The sequence below is a fragment of the Natator depressus genome, chromosome 2 (assembly GCF_965152275.1).
Source record: "Natator depressus isolate rNatDep1 chromosome 2, rNatDep2.hap1, whole genome shotgun sequence".
NCBI lineage: Eukaryota > Metazoa > Chordata > Testudines > Cheloniidae > Natator > Natator depressus.
Window position 1 is genome coordinate 111,081,681 of NC_134235.1, and position 21,122 is coordinate 111,102,802.

General features: G+C 42.4%; 1 long non-coding RNA gene across 1 annotated transcript in view; it reads right to left on the bottom strand.

The window, feature by feature from the left end:
* Positions 1-11,330: 11,330 nt before the first annotated feature.
* The window catches only part of LOC141982621 (uncharacterized), a 57,334-nt gene continuing 47,542 nt past the window's right edge, over positions 11,331-21,122 (bottom strand). The window contains exons 5-9 of the long non-coding RNA XR_012638154.1: positions 20,203-20,539; positions 18,656-18,757; positions 15,243-15,363; positions 13,100-13,265; positions 11,331-12,145 (exon numbers count right to left, since the gene is read on the bottom strand). This is a non-coding gene — a long non-coding RNA (uncharacterized LOC141982621). The remainder of the gene's footprint in view (positions 12,146-13,099; positions 13,266-15,242; positions 15,364-18,655; positions 18,758-20,202; positions 20,540-21,122) is intronic.

Consider the following 21,122-nt stretch of genomic DNA (forward strand, 5'->3'; position numbering starts at 1 on the left):
GGGTTGTTTTGATCGAACCAACATGTACAAGGTGATAGGCAACCCCTTACTATGTAGCGGGGTTGTACCTCAATAAGTCAGGAGTGAGGTGTAACTTGTTTGTACCTGTGAATAAGAATGTACCCCAAGGGGTTGCATTTGTCTGGCCTAGGGGGCAGTGGTAAATCCCGCCACTGACTGAGCCGGTCCATTGTCAGGAAGTACATATGTACTAGCAGAACTGTAGACATCTGATCTGGGGAGCTAGAGACTGTTTCATTTGGCAATAAACTGGCAGGGTGCCTTCGTACCTTATTGGAGTCTGTAGTCCTTGGGGTTTCTCTCGGGGTCAGCTGTGCCAACTATCTGCACAGAGCCGGGACAGCACACAGAGCGAACACACACATGCAGCTAACAGTTATCAACATTGGATAGAGCAAAGCACCACACTGGTGACGCTTGACAACATTCTGTGACACAGTCTGTGATACACAGGCACAGACTGACCGAACAATATTTCCATTGATAATAATCAGAATTAACAGAGAGGCAAAGAAAGAAAAATGCTGCTTGAGAACTAATTAGAGTTTGATAGATAGATAGATATTTACTTCATATATTTTGACGTGATGTTGAGCCCCTCATCTTGTGCAACTGTGAAAATGTAAATCAATAAAAATTAAAAAAAAATGCTTAAAAATAAACTAATATAATCCATCAAAATAAAATTCTGCCAAGCCTGATCCTTGTGTAATTATTTGCACCTGAACAAAGTGAGTGCAAGATGTTACAAAAGGTGCAAGGCAGTAGAGAATTAAGCACAATGAGGGGCTCTGGAAAGCCAAAATAATGGTAACTGAGGTACATGGAAAAACTTCATAAGATTTTTCTGGGAAGCTTTAATGGATAACAAGTTTGTCTATTGACTATTAAACCCAGTAGGTAGCTCAAATGCCCCATCTCTTGTAAGCCTGTTTTTCAAGCTAGAGTCCTTGTGCATTTTCTAAGTGTTTTTCAATGATCATGCTCCCTACAACTCTAAATTTTCTTCACTTTTAAATTCTATATTCCTATTTGTATATGGGTGCTAAAATGTCATCTTTCCAATCACGTATGCTCTCCTGTCCCCAAAACACTTTTAATACTATTTATTTTCTTGATACTGCTGTAACAATTTTTCTTCATGTTAGAAGAAATTAATGGGGTATTATGGAATTTTTCAGTAGTCTGAAGGGTCTGATAACATTTACTAGTAGCTAACAGCAAGAATAAAAGTTAGTGTGTAGTTCACTGCAAATTCTTAGGACCAAATTACCCTGTGACATTCCCCTGGTGTTATCTGGACTGATGATCTACTAGGTCACTCCAATCCTTGACTCTGGGAGTCAGCCTTACCCTGCTCTGCTGTGAGAGCTCCCACTCCTGGGCTGTTCACGCACAGTCTCTGGCATGTAAGCTGCTCCCAGCTAGTTGCAAGTGAATGACACTAGCCAATACCTCTGGTCCCAGACAACCCTAGGAACCTCCATCTTGCAGTGTCCAATTATGCCCACTGGATACTGCAAGCTTATATGAGTTCATCGATTTAACAAAGAAATTGATATGTACCAGGTTTGTTATGCCAAGGGAAGTCTCCGACACACTTCAAACCAAACATACTGCTTCAGGTGGAACAAACACAAGTTTATTAATTATGAAACATATGTTTTAAGTGATAAGTCAAAGCATAACTAGTCGGATTTGGTCACATGAAGTAAAAGCAAAACGCATTCTAAGCTGATCTTAATACTTTCAATCCCCTTACAAACTTAGATACTTCTCACACAGGCTGGCTGGTTGCCCTTCAACCAGACTCTCCCCTTTGATCAGAGCTTCAGTCATTTGGTGGTGATGTTTGTAGATGGAAGTGGGAGAGAGAGGAAGAGCATGGCAAATGTCTCTCCCTTTTATCATGTTCTTTCTTCCCTCTTGGCTTTGACCCCGCCCCTTCAGAGTCAGGTGAGCATTACCTCATTGCAGTCCCAAACTGACCAAAGGAAGGGGGGGGGGGTGACTCACTCAAGAGTCCAACAGATCCTTTGTTGTCGCCTAGGCCAGTGTCCTTTGTTCCTGTGAGGCTGGGCTGGGTTTGTCCCATACGTGCCCTGATGAGGTGTCAACTGCCCCTCTGCTCTTGGAGAGTTTTTGCCTGGGCTTGCTTTAAGCCATGAGGACACATTCTCAGCCTCATAACTATATACATGAAATTACAACCTATAACATTACTATAACAACAATGCTCAGGGCATCACGAGCCTTCTGAAGACAATGGACATGACAAACTTTGCATTAGATACAACACAATCATATTATAAGGATGAACATGGAGGCGCTGGGTTTTCCCCTGAGGTACAGAACATCACACCCTCCATCCAGGTAGATCCTGCTTAGGGGAAAAGGAGCTCTGCAAGTCTGGATTTGTGGATTTTTCAACTGATTATTTCATCAGTGGTGAGGGAACTTGCCGAGATCTACTAGTACATGTCCTGTGTCTCTGCACTGACTCCTGGTTCTACCCTTTCACCTGTCTGACAGTATAACACCAGCAGGATCTGTGGTTCCATGCTGTTCCCAATTGCTGTTTCACCCTAAGCTCCTCATCTCGCTCTGGGAGTTTCAATGGAGTAGTGGGGGGGGAACCAGTGTAAGCTAATTCTAGGAGTGGGAGCATTAACTCATGCTAGGAATTCACTCAATCTTGGCCTCATCCTGGGGCTAGTTCCCCAGTTGTCGCAACTTAGAGCAGCCTCTATCTTGCACTGAACTACTTGTGGCCTCATGGGACAGGTTTGCCAGACCCTTAATATGTACAGCCTGCAGTATTTGAGATCTGCCTTTATTTTGACATTGCACATACACAGGAAGCAAGCACAGCCAAACAAAAACAACAATTACACAATGATATGCTGCAACACTTGTCAATAAACAACTCCAGATGGATTAAAGGAAAATTAATGCAAATAAACCAGTCTAAGCACAATAATATAAATGATTTTAACACACTGAGGATACGCTAAAAATATTTAATGGTAGATGGGGAGTGGCAGCGATTTTTAAACCACAGCATGTAAAAGGAGGAATTGAATTGCATGCAGTGGCTTTTCTGCACCCACTCGTAAACCGCATGGACACCACTTCTTGCACCACTTCTCCATGTCTAAATGTATTAGGACAATAAGGCTTTAACAAAGAGTGACTAAACCTATAATTAATAGCCTATGAAAGAATTAATTTACCGACAGCACGCTTGCCCTCAACATTGTTTCTCAGCATAATTTTTCCTTCTGCTTTCTTTTCTGTCTATATTTCTATCTTTAGTATACTTTATTGCTTTTCTGCTTCAACTCATTTTTGAGCAGGACATGAAATAAATTCTTTCAATATGTGTGGATAGTAATTATTCTACTCATCAGATCAAGAATACATAAGCTATTGTAGCCAATGAATATCATCTCTGTGTGAAACAATGTATTTGTATCTCAAAAGTATTGCCTATTTTTTTCCTCTTTTCTTTTTCAGAGTTTATTGTGGTACTTTGTCTTCTTCATATTGCTTATCTTTTTCTGGAAAATTTCAGCAGAAAGATAGATACTTACAGGAAAACCAATACGGTAGGTACTGGCTTCCATCTCACACTATAAATGATATATAGTAATTTAAGAGAATGGAAGATATACTTTTAGGCTTTCACTTCAAGAATTTCTTTTAGGGGAGATGGGTTAGTATATGGATAATAAATGACTAAAGTACACAAAGATAAAACAAAAACAGCCACTGAAGTTGGTAATAGTTGATTTTTCTGTAGGGCTTCAATTTGCATGGCACTGAGCGCTAGGGTCCTGATCCAGCAAAGCATTTAAACATTTGCTTAATTTTAAACTTGTCAGTAGTCCCATTGAAGTCAATGGGATTAAGTCAACCTAAATTACACAACTCCCGGTATGTGAATAATGTAGCTGGAGTCGATATAGCTTAGGTCGATTTATTGTGGTGTCTACACCGTGCTGGGTTGATGGGAGAAACTCTCCCATTGACTCACCTTACGCATCTCATTCTGGTGGAGTACTGGAGTTGATGGGAGAGTGATCTGCAGTTGATTTAGTGGGTCTTCACTAGATCTGCTAAAATCGACCCCCGGTGGATTGATCACTGCAGCGTTGATCCCCAGTAATTGTAGACATACCCAGTGATTCTAAGTATTGACAATTGCCTCAATAAGGAAAACTACACCTTCATGTGACATCGGGTCTCGTGAGGGACATACTCTATATCCTCTCTTCTTCCCAGAAGCATAGAGCAAATCTTCTTTCCAATAATAGTACGGAATGTGGAAGCTCCCAAGTTTCTCAAGCACCTAATTTCTATATATGCTCCTACCTGCACCCCTGAAAATTAGTGAAAACCTGCCATCCCAGCAAATCTACGAATGAGCAATATACCTATAGTAATTCCATTTTGCGTTGTGAATTAATTAAATCTCACAAGCTGAGTATGGGCATTACAGGTTTGAGTTCTGGGAGGCAAAATTTACCTGAAAGAGTTTAATAATTAAAAAAAAAAATGAATAGCTACAATTTGCTGAAGAAAATGTGTATGGTTACATTTTTCAGGGTTGGAGTGCCACAAAAATTAAAGTGGATTTTCAATCTGATTAATTCATTCAGAATGATACCAGTTGAGTAATTATCTACAATAAAGTTCTGTTGATGACAATAGCTAGAAATTGTCATTTCATATCAACTATAAATTATACAATATAATGGGTTCAGGTGCACATAAACTCAAAGTCATCTGAAATACTCATATGATAATTTTGTGAAATAATAGCACTGAGATGGTGAAAACAAAAATAAAGATAACAGTGAGGATCCTTTATGTTGCTGGACTGAAATACAGGATAAATGATTTTGCGTATTCATCCTGAGAAGTACATCCTAGATGGGCACTATCTGTTTATGGCATGAGCAATGTCAATGAAGCTACGACAATTTCTATCAGCTAAGAATTTGGCCTGGAAAATCTAAACTAAGCACAAGTTTGCTTAAATAGACTCTGTGTGGCAGGAAATAATCATCTGGGTTGCTGTCACGGGAGCTCAAGCAAACCCTGCAGGCTGAATTCATCAAAACCTTTTCTGAAACCAGGAAATAACATTTTTAAAAAATTGTTGGCAGGGCACCAGAGTGGTACATGAAGAAGAGAATTTAAGTTCAGCAATGCCCAGGGGAAAAGACATAGTACCAGCAATAAACCATGGATAACAGACCATGAGTTGGGGTTAGTAGAGGGAAAACTGAAGGAATCCTGCACCAGAAAATATGCCACAGTTTACATACACATCATATGGTCCCCTTCTGGAAAGCAGCCAGTTGACCATAGTTGCCGTTTTCAAGGGGATAATGACCTAAAACATTCTACTAGACTGCTTATAGGAAATGTAAAAACCAACCAAACAACAAAAAAGGAGCTTTCACATTAATCCCATTGAACAACTCTCAGATTGATTTCAATTGTGACAGAAAAGAAGCCCATGGGAGCCACAGATACTCAGCACTTCTGAAAAATAACCTTATTTAGGTGCTCAAATATAAATGCCTAACTTTAGGCCCCTAGGTTTGAACATTTAGGGTTAAGTGATCTACTCAAGTTCACCATGAATGAATGCTGAGAATAAAACAGAGGTCCAGTCCATTGCCCTGTCTGTTGGATCACACTGCCTTTCTTATACTTCAGATGAAAAGCAGTTCTTGCTGTAAAAATGAGGAAAGAAAATGATGTCTCACACTGACAGATAAGGGCCCCAGTTCAGCAAGATATATAAGGACATGCATAACTTTCAGCTTGTAAATCACACTGATTTCATTGGGATGATGCATTTGCCCAAATTAGGCATGTGTTTAAGTGCACTGGCTGAATAAGGGCCTATTTCAGGACAATATAAATATGTGCCTGCTTATCATCTGATTTAATTTCTGAGAGTTAAGTCTTATTATAACAATTTAATTTGGTGCTGTATTTAAGGAACTATAAATAAACATTGGGGGAGGGGAAAGAGTCTTGGGCTAATAAATTCACTCATTTTATTTTTTCCTATTCTTGCTTCCTCCACCTTCTTTGTCTAAGGATATATCTATATTGCATAAAGGTATGCTTTTTAACTCAGGGAAGCTAACCGAGGTTAAAATAGCTGTGATGACATGATAACTCTGCCTTTAACTCAGGTTGGCACCTTGAGTAGAACCCCAGGCTACCCCCATAGGTTTTAATTTGAGTGGCTAACCTGAATTAAAAGTACAGTTGTTGTGTCCTCACGGTTATTTAAAAGCAGGTTAGCTAAGCAGTGAAGACAACAACTGTACTTTTAACTCAGGTTAGCAGCTCAAGCTAAAGCCTATAGGGTAGCCTGGGGTTGAACTCAAGGTGCCAATCTGAATTTGAAGGCACAGTTACTATGTCATCACTGTTATTTTAACCTGGGTTAGCTACTCTGAGTTAAAACAAAAACAAAAACCACCCACCTATTTTTGCAGTGCAGACATACCTGAGTACTTTCTTGCCTTCTTCTCTCAACATCAGATTGCCCATGAATTTTAAAAATCTTCTTATTTTGTAATCTGGCTACATTAAACTTTGACTCTATAGTAACAACGAAATTCACAGATTTTTAATATTACCCATTATGCTTTCTTCATTTAAAAGGCCATTGCAGAATCAGGTGAGAAGCCAATAAAAGCAGAAAACCCAAAGACAGTGGGGAGACAGCACCACTTTTAAAGGATCTCCATTGACAACTACCTCAGCAACTTCAAGCTTGTGTCTTCCACAAAAAAGGGTAAGTCAGAAGCTTCAAGCAATGCTAGATCAGAGATCACAATCTAGTCTGAATTCTTAATATACGGTGAAAGTTACAAACAGCTTCCCTTTTAGGGTGACCAGATGTCCTGATTTTATAGGTACAGTCCCAATTTTGGGGTCTTTTTCTTATATAGGCTCTATTACCCACCCCATCCCGATTTTTCACACTTGCTGTCTGGTCACCCGATTCCCTTTGCTGATGCTAAGCACAGGGGAGTGGGAAAGTGTTTTGCAAAACATTAAAAACTCTACTATTGATCTACAATTAAGGCAGAAATATATATTTCGTTCACACTGATCCCCACAACAGCTACAGTAGATAGGCCTTGTCACAGCGCTGCTGGAGATGCAAGTCTCCCAGAGCCACTCTGGCTCACACATTTTAGGACTGTCCAAGGAGGATACAATTCTTTTGGCTAAAAATAGGTTGGAGGATTAATGAGATAATGGATATACCTCCTTAAAAATTACTTTCCAGAACTGTGTTTTGGGATATAGCCATCATCTTGGAAATTCCCTAACTCAGAGGTTCTCAACCAGAAGTACGTGTACCCCTGGGGGTACTCAGAAATCTTGCAGGGGGTACATCAACTCAGCTAGATAGTTCCCTTGTTTTACAATAGGCTACATAAAGAGCACTAGCGAAGTCAGTATGAACTAAAATTTCATACAGACAATGACTTGTTTATACTGCTCTATATGCTATACATTGAAATGTAAGTACAATTTTGTATTCAAATTGATTCATAATTATATGGTAAAAATAATAAAGGAAGCAATATTTCAGTAATAGTGTGCTGTGACACTTTTGTATTTTTATGTCTGATTTTGTAAGCAAGTAGTTTTTAAGTGAGGTGAAACTTGGGGGTTGCCAACTTTCTACTCACACAAAACTGAACACCCTTGCCCTGCCCCTCATCCAAGGCCCCACCCTTGCTCACTCCATCCCTCCTCCCTCATGTCGCTCACAGTCCCCACCCTCACTCACTTTCACTGGACTGGCTCAGGGGGTTGGGGTGCACGAGGGGGTGAGGGCTGCGGCAGTGGGTTAGGATGTGGGAGGGGGTGACGGCTCTGTGGTGGGGCTGGAGATGAGGGATTTGGGCTGTAGGAGGGGGCTCTGGGCTGGGGGTGGAACCGAGGGATTTGGAGTATGGGAAGGGGCTCTGGGCTGAGGCAGGGGGGTTGGGGTGTGGGTTCTGGGCTGGGGCCAGAAATGAGAGGCTCAGGGTGCGGGATGGGGCTTTGGGCTGGAGCAGGGGGTTGGGGTGGGGGGAGGGCCTCCGGCTGGGGGTGCAGGCTCTGGTGTGGGGCTGAGGATTTGAGGCACAGGAGGGGGCTCTTGCCTGGGGCTGAGAGGATCAGGACTATAGCAGGGAGTTGGGGTGCGGGCTCTGGGGTGGGGTTGGGGATGAGATAGAGGGATTCGGAGGGGGATCAGGGCTGAAGCAGGGGGTTGGGGCGTGGGAGTGAGTCAGGGATGCAGACTCTGGGTGGCGCTTACCTCAAGCAGCTCCCGGAAGCAGTGGTATGTCCCCACTCTGGCTCTTAACAGAGGTGTGGCCAGGTGGCTCCGCACGCTGCCCTGTCCACAGGTGCCACCCCTGCAGCTCCTATTGGCCGTGGTTCCCAGCCAATGGGAACTGCGGAACTGGCACTTGGGACGGGGGCAGCGTGCAGAGCCCCATGGCTGCCCCTACACCTAGGAGCCGGTGTGGGGGACATGCTGCTGGTTCCGAGGGCTGTACAGAGCCACAGCAGGCAGGGAGCCTGCCTTAGCCCTGCTGCACCACCGACCAGACTTTTAACGGCCTAGTCAGCAGAGTTGACTGGAGCCACCAGGGTCCCTTTTCGACTGGCCATTCCGGTCAAAAACCAGACACCTGACAACCCTAGGTATGCAAGACAAACAAGACTCTTGAAAAGCGTACAGTAGTCTGGAAAGGTTGAGAACTTCCCTAACTCATGGCAAGCTTGGTTCTCTAGAGCAGTGCTGGTAGCCAAACTGCTTATATTGTTTGGATGGAAGAACAATCTGCCTCCAGGGGTAGAAGCTTGGCTCAACAACATGGCTGATCTGGCAGCTAAAGAGTGGGTAACATTTTGAAGACTAACCATTTGGAAAAGATGAAAATTTGGAAAGATTTTGGCTACCTTTTTAGAAATCTGATTGATTCCTAGTAGATTAAAACCGAGATGGCATTCTCTTTTCCCTTTCGTGTCTTTTTTTCTGTTCTCTTATTTTTTGGGGGGAAATTCTCTGTGTATTTATACACAGACACCCACACACATTAAGTAATGGATGCTCAAACATTCCTGATTTTTAAAAATAAAGTTTTGTTTAAAAAAAAAAAACTTTACTGAACGTAGTTCTCATGAATGGCACTGGAATGGCAGCCCTGAATTTTCTTTATTTCATTTCTGCAGAGAATAAATACTGCATAGACAGTAGCACTGCAACTTCCTCATGCTGTCTTGCCCACATGCAGTTCTTGAGGCACCAGCTTTGTAGGTAAAAGGGTAGCTCATTCTCCAATGTGATCAAGGGCTTGTCTACAAAGGAAAATGTACTGGCAGAATTATACTGGTATAATTCTAATGCTACAGTTATGGCAGTGTAACTTTCCATGTGGACACTTTTATTCCAGAATAAGAGTGTCCACACTGAGTTATACCATTATAACTATAGTGGTACAATTATACTGCTATAGTTCTGCTGGTAAATTTGTCCATGTAGATAAGACCTAAGGTCCTGATAGAACACCCACTGAAATCAATGGAAAGACTCCCATTGACTTATATAGGCACTGGATCAAGGGTGCCAAATGTGTGGATGGTTTGTGACACATGGATACACATCCAGTAAGAACTGACTGAGACCAGTGTAGTTATTTCATATAGACCATGAATCTGTAGTTAGATGGGGATTTTTTTTTTTTTTAAACAATAATGACTTGAGCTAGATTTAAACTGGCAACCAACCATTATGAGGGCTAATACGTTCCATTACATTCATATATATTTATTTTAAAAGTTTTCCATAGAGATGGGCCTGCAACTTAACCCAAGATGAAACCTCCCCTTAATTTTGAAGGGTTCAGAATCTGAATCCAGATCTGAACATTACAACTGATCCTTATTGCTATAATGCGCTGACCCATATATCTCAAACATCCCAAAAGCCTTGGGATAGTCAAGATCTGAAATCTGGGTCCCAGATGTCTCTAATTGTATTAATTGGTCTATTACTAACCATAACACATTTTAATACAAATTATTGCATTACAGTGCACCCAATCCAGATTAGCACCTCACTGTGAGGTCATTGTACATAACACATGTACAAAGCTGTCCCCCGTTCCCATGAAATTTAGGGCAACACCGGCCAGGGAATTTATCTTGCCAACAAAGAAACCCTAACTCAGGTGAGAATCTGCCTAAATATTAGTATACTCGAGAGACAAATAACCAAGCATTTTTAATGCAATTTATGTAACTGATTGCAGGGTCAGATGCTTATTTTGTACTGAAACTGCTGAGAACCCCCAATTCCCCTGCTATCTATAGAAATTAAGGACACTTGGTACCTTGCAGCATCAGGCTCAAAAGCTGGACTATATTTTGAGATTGTTGGTTTTAATGTCAACCAAACCTGTAAGAAATGTGTATGTGTTTTGTGCGAATAGGCATTGACACATACCAGTCAGCTCCTAAATATTTTGCACTTGACATTAACATTTAATTATACTGCAACTTGCAATTATCTTTCTGCCTACTCTAAGTCCCTGTTCTGCCTTACAGTGCTCCTTGGCTTCAGCGCTCTATTATTAGGGATGGACTTACCAGTGCTGTAAATCAGCTCAGACAGGACAGAGAGTGTGGTATTATTGTTACGCTTGCCCTTTGCCTGACCAGGGGCCAGCAGAAGTTACATACATATAGTACCTAGAAAAGCTGGTTACAAAGGGTAGAAGAAGATCACCTGTATTGCACTATTTATGGTCCATACACCATGATAAAACAGATCCCTAAGGAGACAAAAGCAATCATATTCTGAGCTACTGTATCCATGGCAAGATATTGGAGTAAATACTGGTTAAATTCTAATTTGCTTGTCTATATTGCTAAATTTGATATTTTACAGCAGGGTAGTTATAATTGCTTTCCTTTTTCTCCCTTTAACTTTGTACCATATAGAGCATTACTTATTAATTTCCTTACACAACCAGACAGAACAATTGTGGAAGCCCCTTTCCCTGAAAAGGTTACATGACTGTCCATGTATATAAATACCTGGATTTATATATGTGTCTGCAGACTGCAATATAAAACAGTGATTTTACCACCATGGGGGATGGGGAACAGTGAAATTTCATTAACTTTCTGTTGGAGATAAGTTACATTCCATGATTTATTTAATCAGTTTTTTATGAACCAGAAAGCATACAGTCAGTTGCATACAGATTCAGGGGGAAAAGCAGCATAATTTAATTTCCATTATGTCAACACTGAAGCTGGTCGAACCCTTGAGAAAAAAAATTCGCAGAATAAATTATTCAACAAAAACAGGAATATTATTTGCTGAATAATATATGATCCAGACAGCACATTTTACCTCCCCCCGACAATATTCATAGATATTTAGCAGACCAGAAACATCCTAGTGAAAGGAATGCATTTTCAAAAGACGACAACTTAGAGTGGCGATAGCTAAACTGTGCACAAATGTTACCAAGTGGTGATCTCGCCTGGGAATTTATTTAGCGGTCACTGCTGTAACTTAAGGGGGGGGAGGAAAGCATGTTTATACAAACACACATTTGTATAGCTACAATTTAAAGACAAAATAGTAGAATTCCAAATATTAGTAAATGGAATAAATGGGAGATTTGCTATTGATTTCAGTGTGTACTGGCTCAGGCCCATTCTGCTGCATAGCTGCCCTAACTATTCACATATTACAGACTGATTTTTTCAGTATACATGCACATACATACAGAATGGGTGTACTTAACATTTTCTGTGATGATATTTATCCCATTATGATCACTGTCCAGTGTCCCTTGCTCAATAGGTGGTCTAAACGGAAGAATGGAATAAGCGCCAATCTGTCAGTCATTCCAACTGTGTGCAGCAGGTGGCATTCCTTGAATAGTCTCAGTTGTGCTGTGCATGCGCCTCTCGATGAGCCCATCCCAGAGACTCTTATCAATGAAGATTTGATGTTCTTTTTACTGTGATAGCACAATCCCTAAACTCCATCTCCAGGAATCTGTTAAGACGAAGTTGGTTACGGTTATTCTTTAAATATCTCTCATCCTTCGCTGCCTGGAATTCTGGTGCTTTTACACTTGTGAATAATATTCATAACTTATTTATATGTACAGGATATTTTACTGCTGGTAGAAGCCAAATGTTTCACATGTTTTCCTGGTCCTGCAATTGTGGTTACACAACAAAAAAAAAACCCCTAACAGCTACTTCTTCCTCTCAAGCCATGTTCAGCTTTTCCATCTCTTCTCACCCCCACTGGAGTGGCTGAGCTACTCTGGACATTTTCTTTTTCTGTCTTTTGAACTGCGCTCAGCTACTGCTACACCCTCCCCTCCTGAGCTACATTCCACCTGCACCATGTGCCCCTCCATTTTTCCTATCAGGCTGGCTTCTCACTGGGGGAGAAAATGTCACATGGAGTTGGGGTATTTTCTTGGTGTAACTGTTATGTACACCAGTTCTGCATCAGAGAGAGTCACCAATGACCCCCAGTAAATTCCCTATTGCAGAGATCTCAGCACAAACACCAATGTGGTGTTTCCAGGATGCAACTCTGCTCCAAGAATTGACTGTAGTTAGGAAGATTAAGGAAGACAGCAAATTCCCTTGCTGGTTCCAACAGCTCCCCCCGAAAAGGAGCTGTCTCCCAAAACTAACAACACAGCATTTCTTCAGAGATTGAGCTGAGCCAGCACACAAATAATTTGTAAGACGATGTGGAGCAGCACCATCTGGTGATTCCTACTTCTGTACCAGATGATGGGAGGACAGCTAATGTGACACCAATTTTTAAATAAGGCTCCAGAGGCAATCACAGAAATTACAGGCCAGTAAGCCTAACTTCAGTACCAGGCAAATTGGTTGAAACTATAGTAACAATCAGAATTATAGACTAACATAATATGCTGGGGAAGAGTCAACACGACTTTTGTTAAAGGAAAACATGCCTCACCAATTTATTAGAATTCTTTGAGGGACGTCACCAAAGATGTGGACAAGGGTGATCTAGTTGAGACAGTGTACTTGACATTCAGAAAGCTTCTGACAAGGTCCTTCACCAAAGGCTCTTAAGCAAAGTACACAGTCATGGGATAAGAGTTCCTCTCATGGATCAATAACTGGTTACAAGACAGGAAACAAAGGGTAGGAATAAATGGTCAGTTTTCAGAATGGAGAGAGGTAAATAGTGGGGTCCCCAAGTGATCTGTAGTGGCTCCAGTGCGGTTCAACATATTAATAAATGATCTGGAGAAAGGGGGTAAACGGTGAGGTGGCAAAATTTGCCGATGATACAGAATCACTCAAGATAGTTAATTCCAAAGCAGACTGGGATCCAAAGGGATCTCACAAAACTAGGTGATAGAGCAACAAAATGGCAGATGAAATTCAACTTTGATAATGCAAAGTAATGCACATTGGAAAACATAATCCCAACTATATATACACAAAATGATGGGATTTAAATTAGCAGTTACCACTCAAGAAAGAAATCTTGGAGTCATTGTGGATATTTCTCTGAGAACATTTGCTCAATGTGCAGCAGACAAAAAAAGCTAACCTAACATTAAGAACCATTAGGAAAGATATTGATATTTTCTGTCTTACTATCTTACTACCACTGTATAAATCCATGGTTCATCCACACCATGAATACTGGGTGCAGTTCTGGTCACCCCATCTCAAAAAGATATATTAGAAATGGGAATGGTACAGAGAAGGGCAACAAAAATGATTAAGATGGAACAGATTCCATATGAGGAGAGATTAAAAAGACTGGGACTTTTCAGCTTGGAAACGAGCCAATAGGATAGTGAAGGGATATGATAGAGATCTATAAAATCATGAATGGAGTGGAGAAAGTGAATAAGGAAGTGTTGTTTACTTCTTCACATAACACAAGAACCAGGGGTCGCCCAATGAAATTAATAGGCAGCAGGTTTAAAAAACAAACAAAAGGAAGTACTTCAGACAATACATAGTCAACCTGTGGAATCTTGCCATGGATGTTGTGAAGGCCAAAACTATAATGGGGTTCAAAAAAGAATTAGATAAATTCATTGAGGACAGGTCCATCAATGGCTATTAGCCAAGATGATCAGGGATGCAACCCTATGCTCTGGCATCCAGAGCCTCTGACTGTCAGAAGCTGGAAATGGGTGACAGGGGATGGATCACTTGATGATTGCCTGTTCTGTTCATTCCCTTTGAAGCCCCTGGTATTGGCCACTTTCAGAAGACCATAAAGTAGGCTAGGTGGATCATTGGTCTGACCCAATATGGTCATTCTTATGTAATAATAATCATCTCTTATGTCTTGCTTCAAGACAGTGGCATCTAACTTTTTCAGCCTGAGGGTCGAACTGGCCTTTTTGAAATAATTTGTCTAAGGGCCACAATCAATACATTCGGGCAGATTCTCTGTCCTGTTCCACTCCCTTTACACAATTTATATGGCATAAAAGGAGTAGAAACAACCCACAACCCTGCCCTGCCCTGCGTTCCGAGTATGGGGAAAGCCACTAAAGGGCATGGAGTAGGCATAGCCAGTCCCTATACCTCCTCCCTCCAGGAAGGGAGAGTGGCTGGAGATCACTGTACTCTGTCTATATCCCCAGACAACATATGGTTCCTTGGAGGCTACAGATAACGGTTGTAAGTTAGAGAAGCCATGAGGCTCCTATAACCTGCATCTAGGCTGGGGGCGATTGTTTCTCAGCTTCTCTTTTTCACCTCTCCCCTGGGCTCCCTGTGAGTGAGTGTAGGAGCCTCCCTTTTTTTTTTTTTTTTTAAATATATATTTTATTTCCCTCTCCCCTCTAAAAAAAATAAGGGGAGAACAGAAAAAAACCCCACAACATAAGCACTAAAGACCAAAGGAATGGGAAGGGAGGGAAAGGAAAGGAAGAAAGAGGCAGGGAGGGGAAAGGAGAGTGACAGTTTTGTTTCCATTTGCTAGAATTTCCTTCTGGCTCAGGCTCCCCCTTTTGGGCTCCCACAGATTGGCAGGGAAACAGGCAGTGTCAGAACAGTCAGCAGGGCTCATTTACTAGGGAGGGGTTATGGGGAACATGTTACATAACATGTTAAGTCTTTACCTGAGATGCTCTTCCTCTGGTGAGTTTCACCTTATTCCCTTGCATCCTCCTCCCACTGTCCATCTGGAAGCTTTCTGTAACCTCTGTGTAGCGATGCAATGACTCACCAGCACAGCACCTCCTGCTGGAGGTCCAGGGAATTAGCTCTTGCAGCCCAGAGCACCCTCTGCAGGCTGGTGTCCTGCTTGCCTCAGGCCCCACCCCAACCCCCCCCATGTCCCTCCCAGACCCCAGTGCCCCTTTATCTTGGGTGCTGCCCCCTGGCAGTACACCCTCTCTCTGGGTCTCCCCACCCAGAGGGACCCCCAACCCTTTATCCCCACCTTGCCTCAGTCTATGGCTACAGCCAGTCACCATCTAGCCCCCGCTCCCTGGGGCAGACTGCAGTGTACAAGCCATTCATCATTGGCAAAGGGGAGTTTGGACCTGCTGCCTTTGCCCAAACCCTAGGCTGCAGCCTCTGCAACCCCAGTACCTGATTTGGCCTTTGACAAGGCCTGCAGCCTGGGGAGTTGCCAGGCAGGAGCTCCTCTCACCTTTCCCCAGCCCTGCTCAGTTGCCTGCACCCTCAGCTCCCAGACAGCTAGGTCCTTCTCCCTCTGAAGCTAGAGGGAGAGTCCTTTTGAGCTCCTGGCTCACAGCCCTTTACAGGGCCACCTGTGACCTGATTGGGGCATGGCCCCAGCTGTGGCTGCCTCCCCAATCAGCCTAGCCTATTGACTCCCTGGGGCAGCCCTTTCCCAGGGTTGTTTTAACCCCTTCAGGGCCGGAGCAGATGACTACGCTGCTACACTCTGACACAAGCTTTCTCCTTTCTGTTTGTGGGTGCCTTTTTTTTCCCCTTTGTCTGATATGTGGGCACAGCAACTGGCGTTGTCATACTCCTGAGTTCCCTGGAGAAGACAGTAAAATGTATTAGTGATGACATACTACTCGTACATCCTACTTACTGAGAACCAAACTAGGCAAAACGGCAGCTCACAGACATATTAACCTGCTAACGTGCTTCAAAATAGAGATTGAACAAATGCCACAGGCAGGCCTTTATGCCAGGTTTATGAGATATTTCCAGCACTCTGACCTCATCTCTGTCAATATCTTCTCTGAGATCCTTGTTATCCAGCGTGAGCTCAGCACCTTTCCTGGCATCTCCCTAGAGCTAGCTCAACATCACAACACTCATCAGAAGACGCCAAACTGGTGCTGTCAACATGTGGTGCTTCCCCACCACTTCCCCAGTGTTTTCACATTCTGCACGGTTGTGTGAGACAATCTAATGTGAGTGCATTATATTGTGACAAGGTACCATGTTAGAATGGAATAGATTTCCCAAAGGCCCTCATATCATTCATCTGCATAGCTATTCTACAGTAATCAGCCACTCTATATCATTATGTGTCACACCACATCACAGAATGTTAAACACAGACAGGGACGGGAAAGCATTTCAATGGGGGTGTTTGTGTTATGAGGACACTCCCACTGCTGTTCTCTATTTAGAGAAGTAACCAATACGTACATTCCCCTCAAGTCACACTGAAGTTAATGGGACTTGAGAGCACTCAGAACAACTTTTAAAAGCTGGCCCCAAAGAGGTAAATCTTAGTAGTTAATAGGAGATTATGCTATTGACTCAGGGCCACTTTGTTGGATCATATTAAAGAAGTTCTGTATTAAAATCACAAATAAGTTTGATTCCCCATAGTTTAAATTCCAGGGTATTACTAATTAAGAGGTCTCTTGGTTTTTGGTACTGTTTCTCTCCCTCTATTTGTGAAACTTGCAAGCTGCTAATTGTGTTAGTACATTCTAAGACAGAGTCTGTTCTCAAAGCAATTCTTTGTAACAACATCTACTCACACAGAGAGAGACTCAAAGCAATACTCTGTAACAACAGAAACAGCACCTAGAGACTCCCTGCCCTTTTGTTGTATTCATCTTGCTTTGTTAACAATTGTGATTAAAATAGAGATAGAGGATGTATGTGGATGGATGCTTGGTGTGGATAATAACTGAATGATCAGGGAGGTGCCAGCCTAAGAATCCAGTGTCCATCGGCTGAAGAAGGCATCAAGTGAAAATAACCAGAGGACTCCCGGAGGGCAGACTGGAATCCACCCAACAGCCTCACAAATGGGAGAACCAAAGAACAAGATAACATCTGGCAGCATGGAGCCGTCAGGAATGTGCCATCTGCTGATTGATTCAGCAACAGCATGACGAAGCAATTCCCATAGACTGGCATAGGAAGAAATTCCTATAAAAATGGACTCTAGAAAGTGAGAACTTTGGGGTCTGATTCTTCAAACCAACTTCCAGGAGCATCAGATGAGCATCTGACAAGGCCCTGCTCCCTCCTCATGTCCAGGCCACCTGGCCAGTGGCTTGGCATGAGCAACTCTAAGGCTGGTAACTATGATAACAAACTTGCAGAACCTCTGTGTGTGTGTCTGAATGAATGAATGTGTGAATAAATATGAAATTGAATGGAATGTTATAGTTATAACTAACTGCTTACTATGATTCTTTCTGTATTCACAATAAATGTGGCATTTTGCCTTTTCCCCTTTAATAAGATCCTGCTGGTTTTTATTTTACTGGTACAACAACTTCTGTGCTGCAGATCATGACAAAAGATGCAGCCATGGGACAAATGTGGCCGTAAACCACCATGGTGCTGCCCAAATGCTGGGCCACTCTGGGAACCAGTGGAGCCCACAGCATAAGTTAGAGCAGCTCTGGACTCTATTCTGAATTTTCTGCAACTTTCCTTCTCCCCTGTTGCTGGAATTGCTTAAGTGCAGAATGGTCCGGCCCTTCCTCTGCCATCTGACATACACGTGTGCTGGGGTAACTACCCTGAGGCATGTTCCATCTATATGCTGCATGGACCACACAAGGGTCTGGAATCCAGCCCTCAATCTCCACAAGCTAGTTATCATGGAAGTTCATTAGCCTATTTGCTGGTTTTTCAGTATGGTTGAGATGCTAAGGTTTGTGTTGTGTCAACAGCATTTGTTAGAACTCTGAGGAAATTAAGGCTTTGCAATGATCACAAAATAGAAAGTCTTTTGCCTTTTAATTAGTAATCCTATCAAACTTTTAATTCAAAGCAAACTAATCATAGAGGCACAAAGGCAAGGTATGTAAAGTGGATTTCTGCATGACTGGACAAGCCTTCTTAGGGTGCAATTGGCAAGTTCTGTATGCATTAATAAAACAGCAAATATTTGAAACATTTGGGAAAAGTTAATCAGGCAAAAATACAGGATTTTTTAAAAAAACCCATCTTTCTAATTTGCTTATAGTTGCTCATTTAAGGCCAAGTCTGGTCCCACTGAACTCAGAGGGATTTTGCCATTAACTTTAGGAAGATTAGGATTTGGTTCTATATGCATATTTCTGTTCCTTACCCTGACTATTAAAAGTTTGGTTCCTATATTAAATGCCTCGAGGAGCCTTGCGGGGCAGTTAGACTCACTCTCAATGGATACGATCTGTGATTTTCTTCTGAACTACACACAGGCAAAAAATAATAAACGTTAAAAACGAACATTTCAAGAGATACATTTCTGCAAAAGTAATTTTGCTATGGATGCATCTTCCTGAGTAAATGCATCTCACCTTATTTCAGGTCACAGACTTCCTTATAGCCCTCTCTTATTTTAAAAAATGGTCTCTGTCAAACTCATACGTTGTACACATCTGTATGCAGAAATCTGCACTCTTCTTCAATTCAACACTTTCCTTTTCTTAGCAAGTCAATTCAGGAGTAACCTCTCAGAGCGCTTTGCCTGATGTTGAAACCTCATGTGTTTTAATTTTTATGTACTGAAGATTATTTTTATTTGTCTTTTCAGGCCCATTCATTGTTATTATTAAAAGAAAAATCTTAAGCATAGAAAAGTGTTTGTGAGTGGAGAAAGGCATGGACAGCTATTGTTTTTAGTTCCCGAATGTCAACACTGGACTAGTTTCACTGACTTTACTGCTCAAGGGTATAAGTCTACTCTCCATGTGCATGTTTAGCTGTCAGTAAGGACGATAGGCTGGCATTAATACATATACGTCGAAGGGTGAGTATATACTGCTCTGAGGCCTAGAGCCTACACTGTGGCTGAGGAGCACACAGCGCAGCTCAGAAGGGGGTGGCTCAAGGCGATCTCTGCTTTTCTCCAATCCTGAGGTGGACGCATGCCAGAAGAGTCCCCCTGCATAACTTTGAACAGCAAAAAGGTTCTTATTAAGAAATCTCTTGAAGACTTCGGGAGCGTTCATTAAAGAAAACCTGCTAAACGCACAATGGGTACAAGAAAAGGCCTGTAACAAGGGGGCCCTGCTGAAAGTATTCAAACCAGGTGACCAAGCTCAGAGTCCAAATTATTGGCCTGATGGCAGGGATCCTTTGAGGCAGTCAGGCAGGAGGGCCCCATCAGCTGCTATGAAATCAGGCACGGGGAGAAGAAAAAAAGAGACCCAAGTCTATTATCTGAATCTATTACAGGCCTGGCAAGACCAAGAGGGGTTCCTCATAACCCCATATCCTTTTTTATGCTTAAGATTTTTCCTTTTGACTCAGAATTAGAACCCCAGGTGCCCACAGCACAAATGGCTGGGCCCATGTAGATGAGCTAAGGTCTGCAGACTGAACAAAAGACCCAGGAACTTTTTAATTCATTTCCCACGATATTCTCACTCCTACCAGGGCAGACCTATCGAACATACCACCATATTGAAACAGTCAGAGGACAACAGGTCAGGGAAACTCTGCAGCTGCTCCCTTGTAAAATATGGGATACTGTGTGGGATGAACTCCAAGCTATGTTGGTCCTGGGGGTGGTTGAATAAATCACATAGTCAAGGGAGAAATCCCATTGTACTAGTGCCAAAGCAGGACAGCATGACCCATTTCTGCACTGATTTCCAAAAGATCAATGCAACATCAAAATTCAATGCCTACCTGATGGTGAACTATGAGAATGGTCGGGAGCTGTCAGATATACATCCTCTTAAGACCTTCAAAAGGTTACTGGCAAATACTGTTGATGCCAGACTCCTAGGAGAGGACAACCTTTTCCATGTCCTTTGGCTTGTATCAATTCAGGAGCATGCCTTCTGGTTCCCATGGGACAGTAGAGACTTTCCAGAGGCTCATGGACTGGAAACATCAACTGCATGGGCAGTATTCAGCCACCTACCTGGATGACATCATTATCTACAGTCCAGATTGGGAGAGCCACATAAAGCAGCTTGCAGCAGTGCTCCGGACCCCCTCAGATGCCGGTCTAACACCTAATCTGGAGAAATATAAAATAGGGAACTGCAAAGTTATGTATTTGGGCTACATCAGAGGCCACTAGTCAATAAGATACAAGCATTGATAGACTGTCCAGCGCCCATGACAAAGAAACAAGTCTGGCATTTCTTGGGTCTGGCAAGATATTATTAGTGCTTCTTGCCAGGATTTGCCACCATCACAGCCCCTGCTCACAGACCTCAAAGAGTGGATGCCCAAGGAAGTTCTAGTGGTCAGAGGCTTGTGATCAAACCTTCAAGACATTGCAGGATGTTTATGTTCTTTTTAATTTGGACTTGGCAAAAAGATGCCTCAGATGTGGGAGTAGGGATGGTCCTTTCACAGGAGATTGATAATGACAGAGAAGAACACGCACTACACTTTATATAAGCTGGAAGTCATTGCCTCAAGAAAAAATATACTCCATCACAAAAAAGGATACACTGGTGGCAGGGGTGAAAGTAAGTTAAAGGACTTACCGGGGCAATTTAAAGGGCCCAGGGCTCCGGTTGCCACTACCGCAGTTTAGCCCCAGGCCCTTTAAATCACTGAGGAGCCCTGGGGGCTCCCGACTGCCACCACTA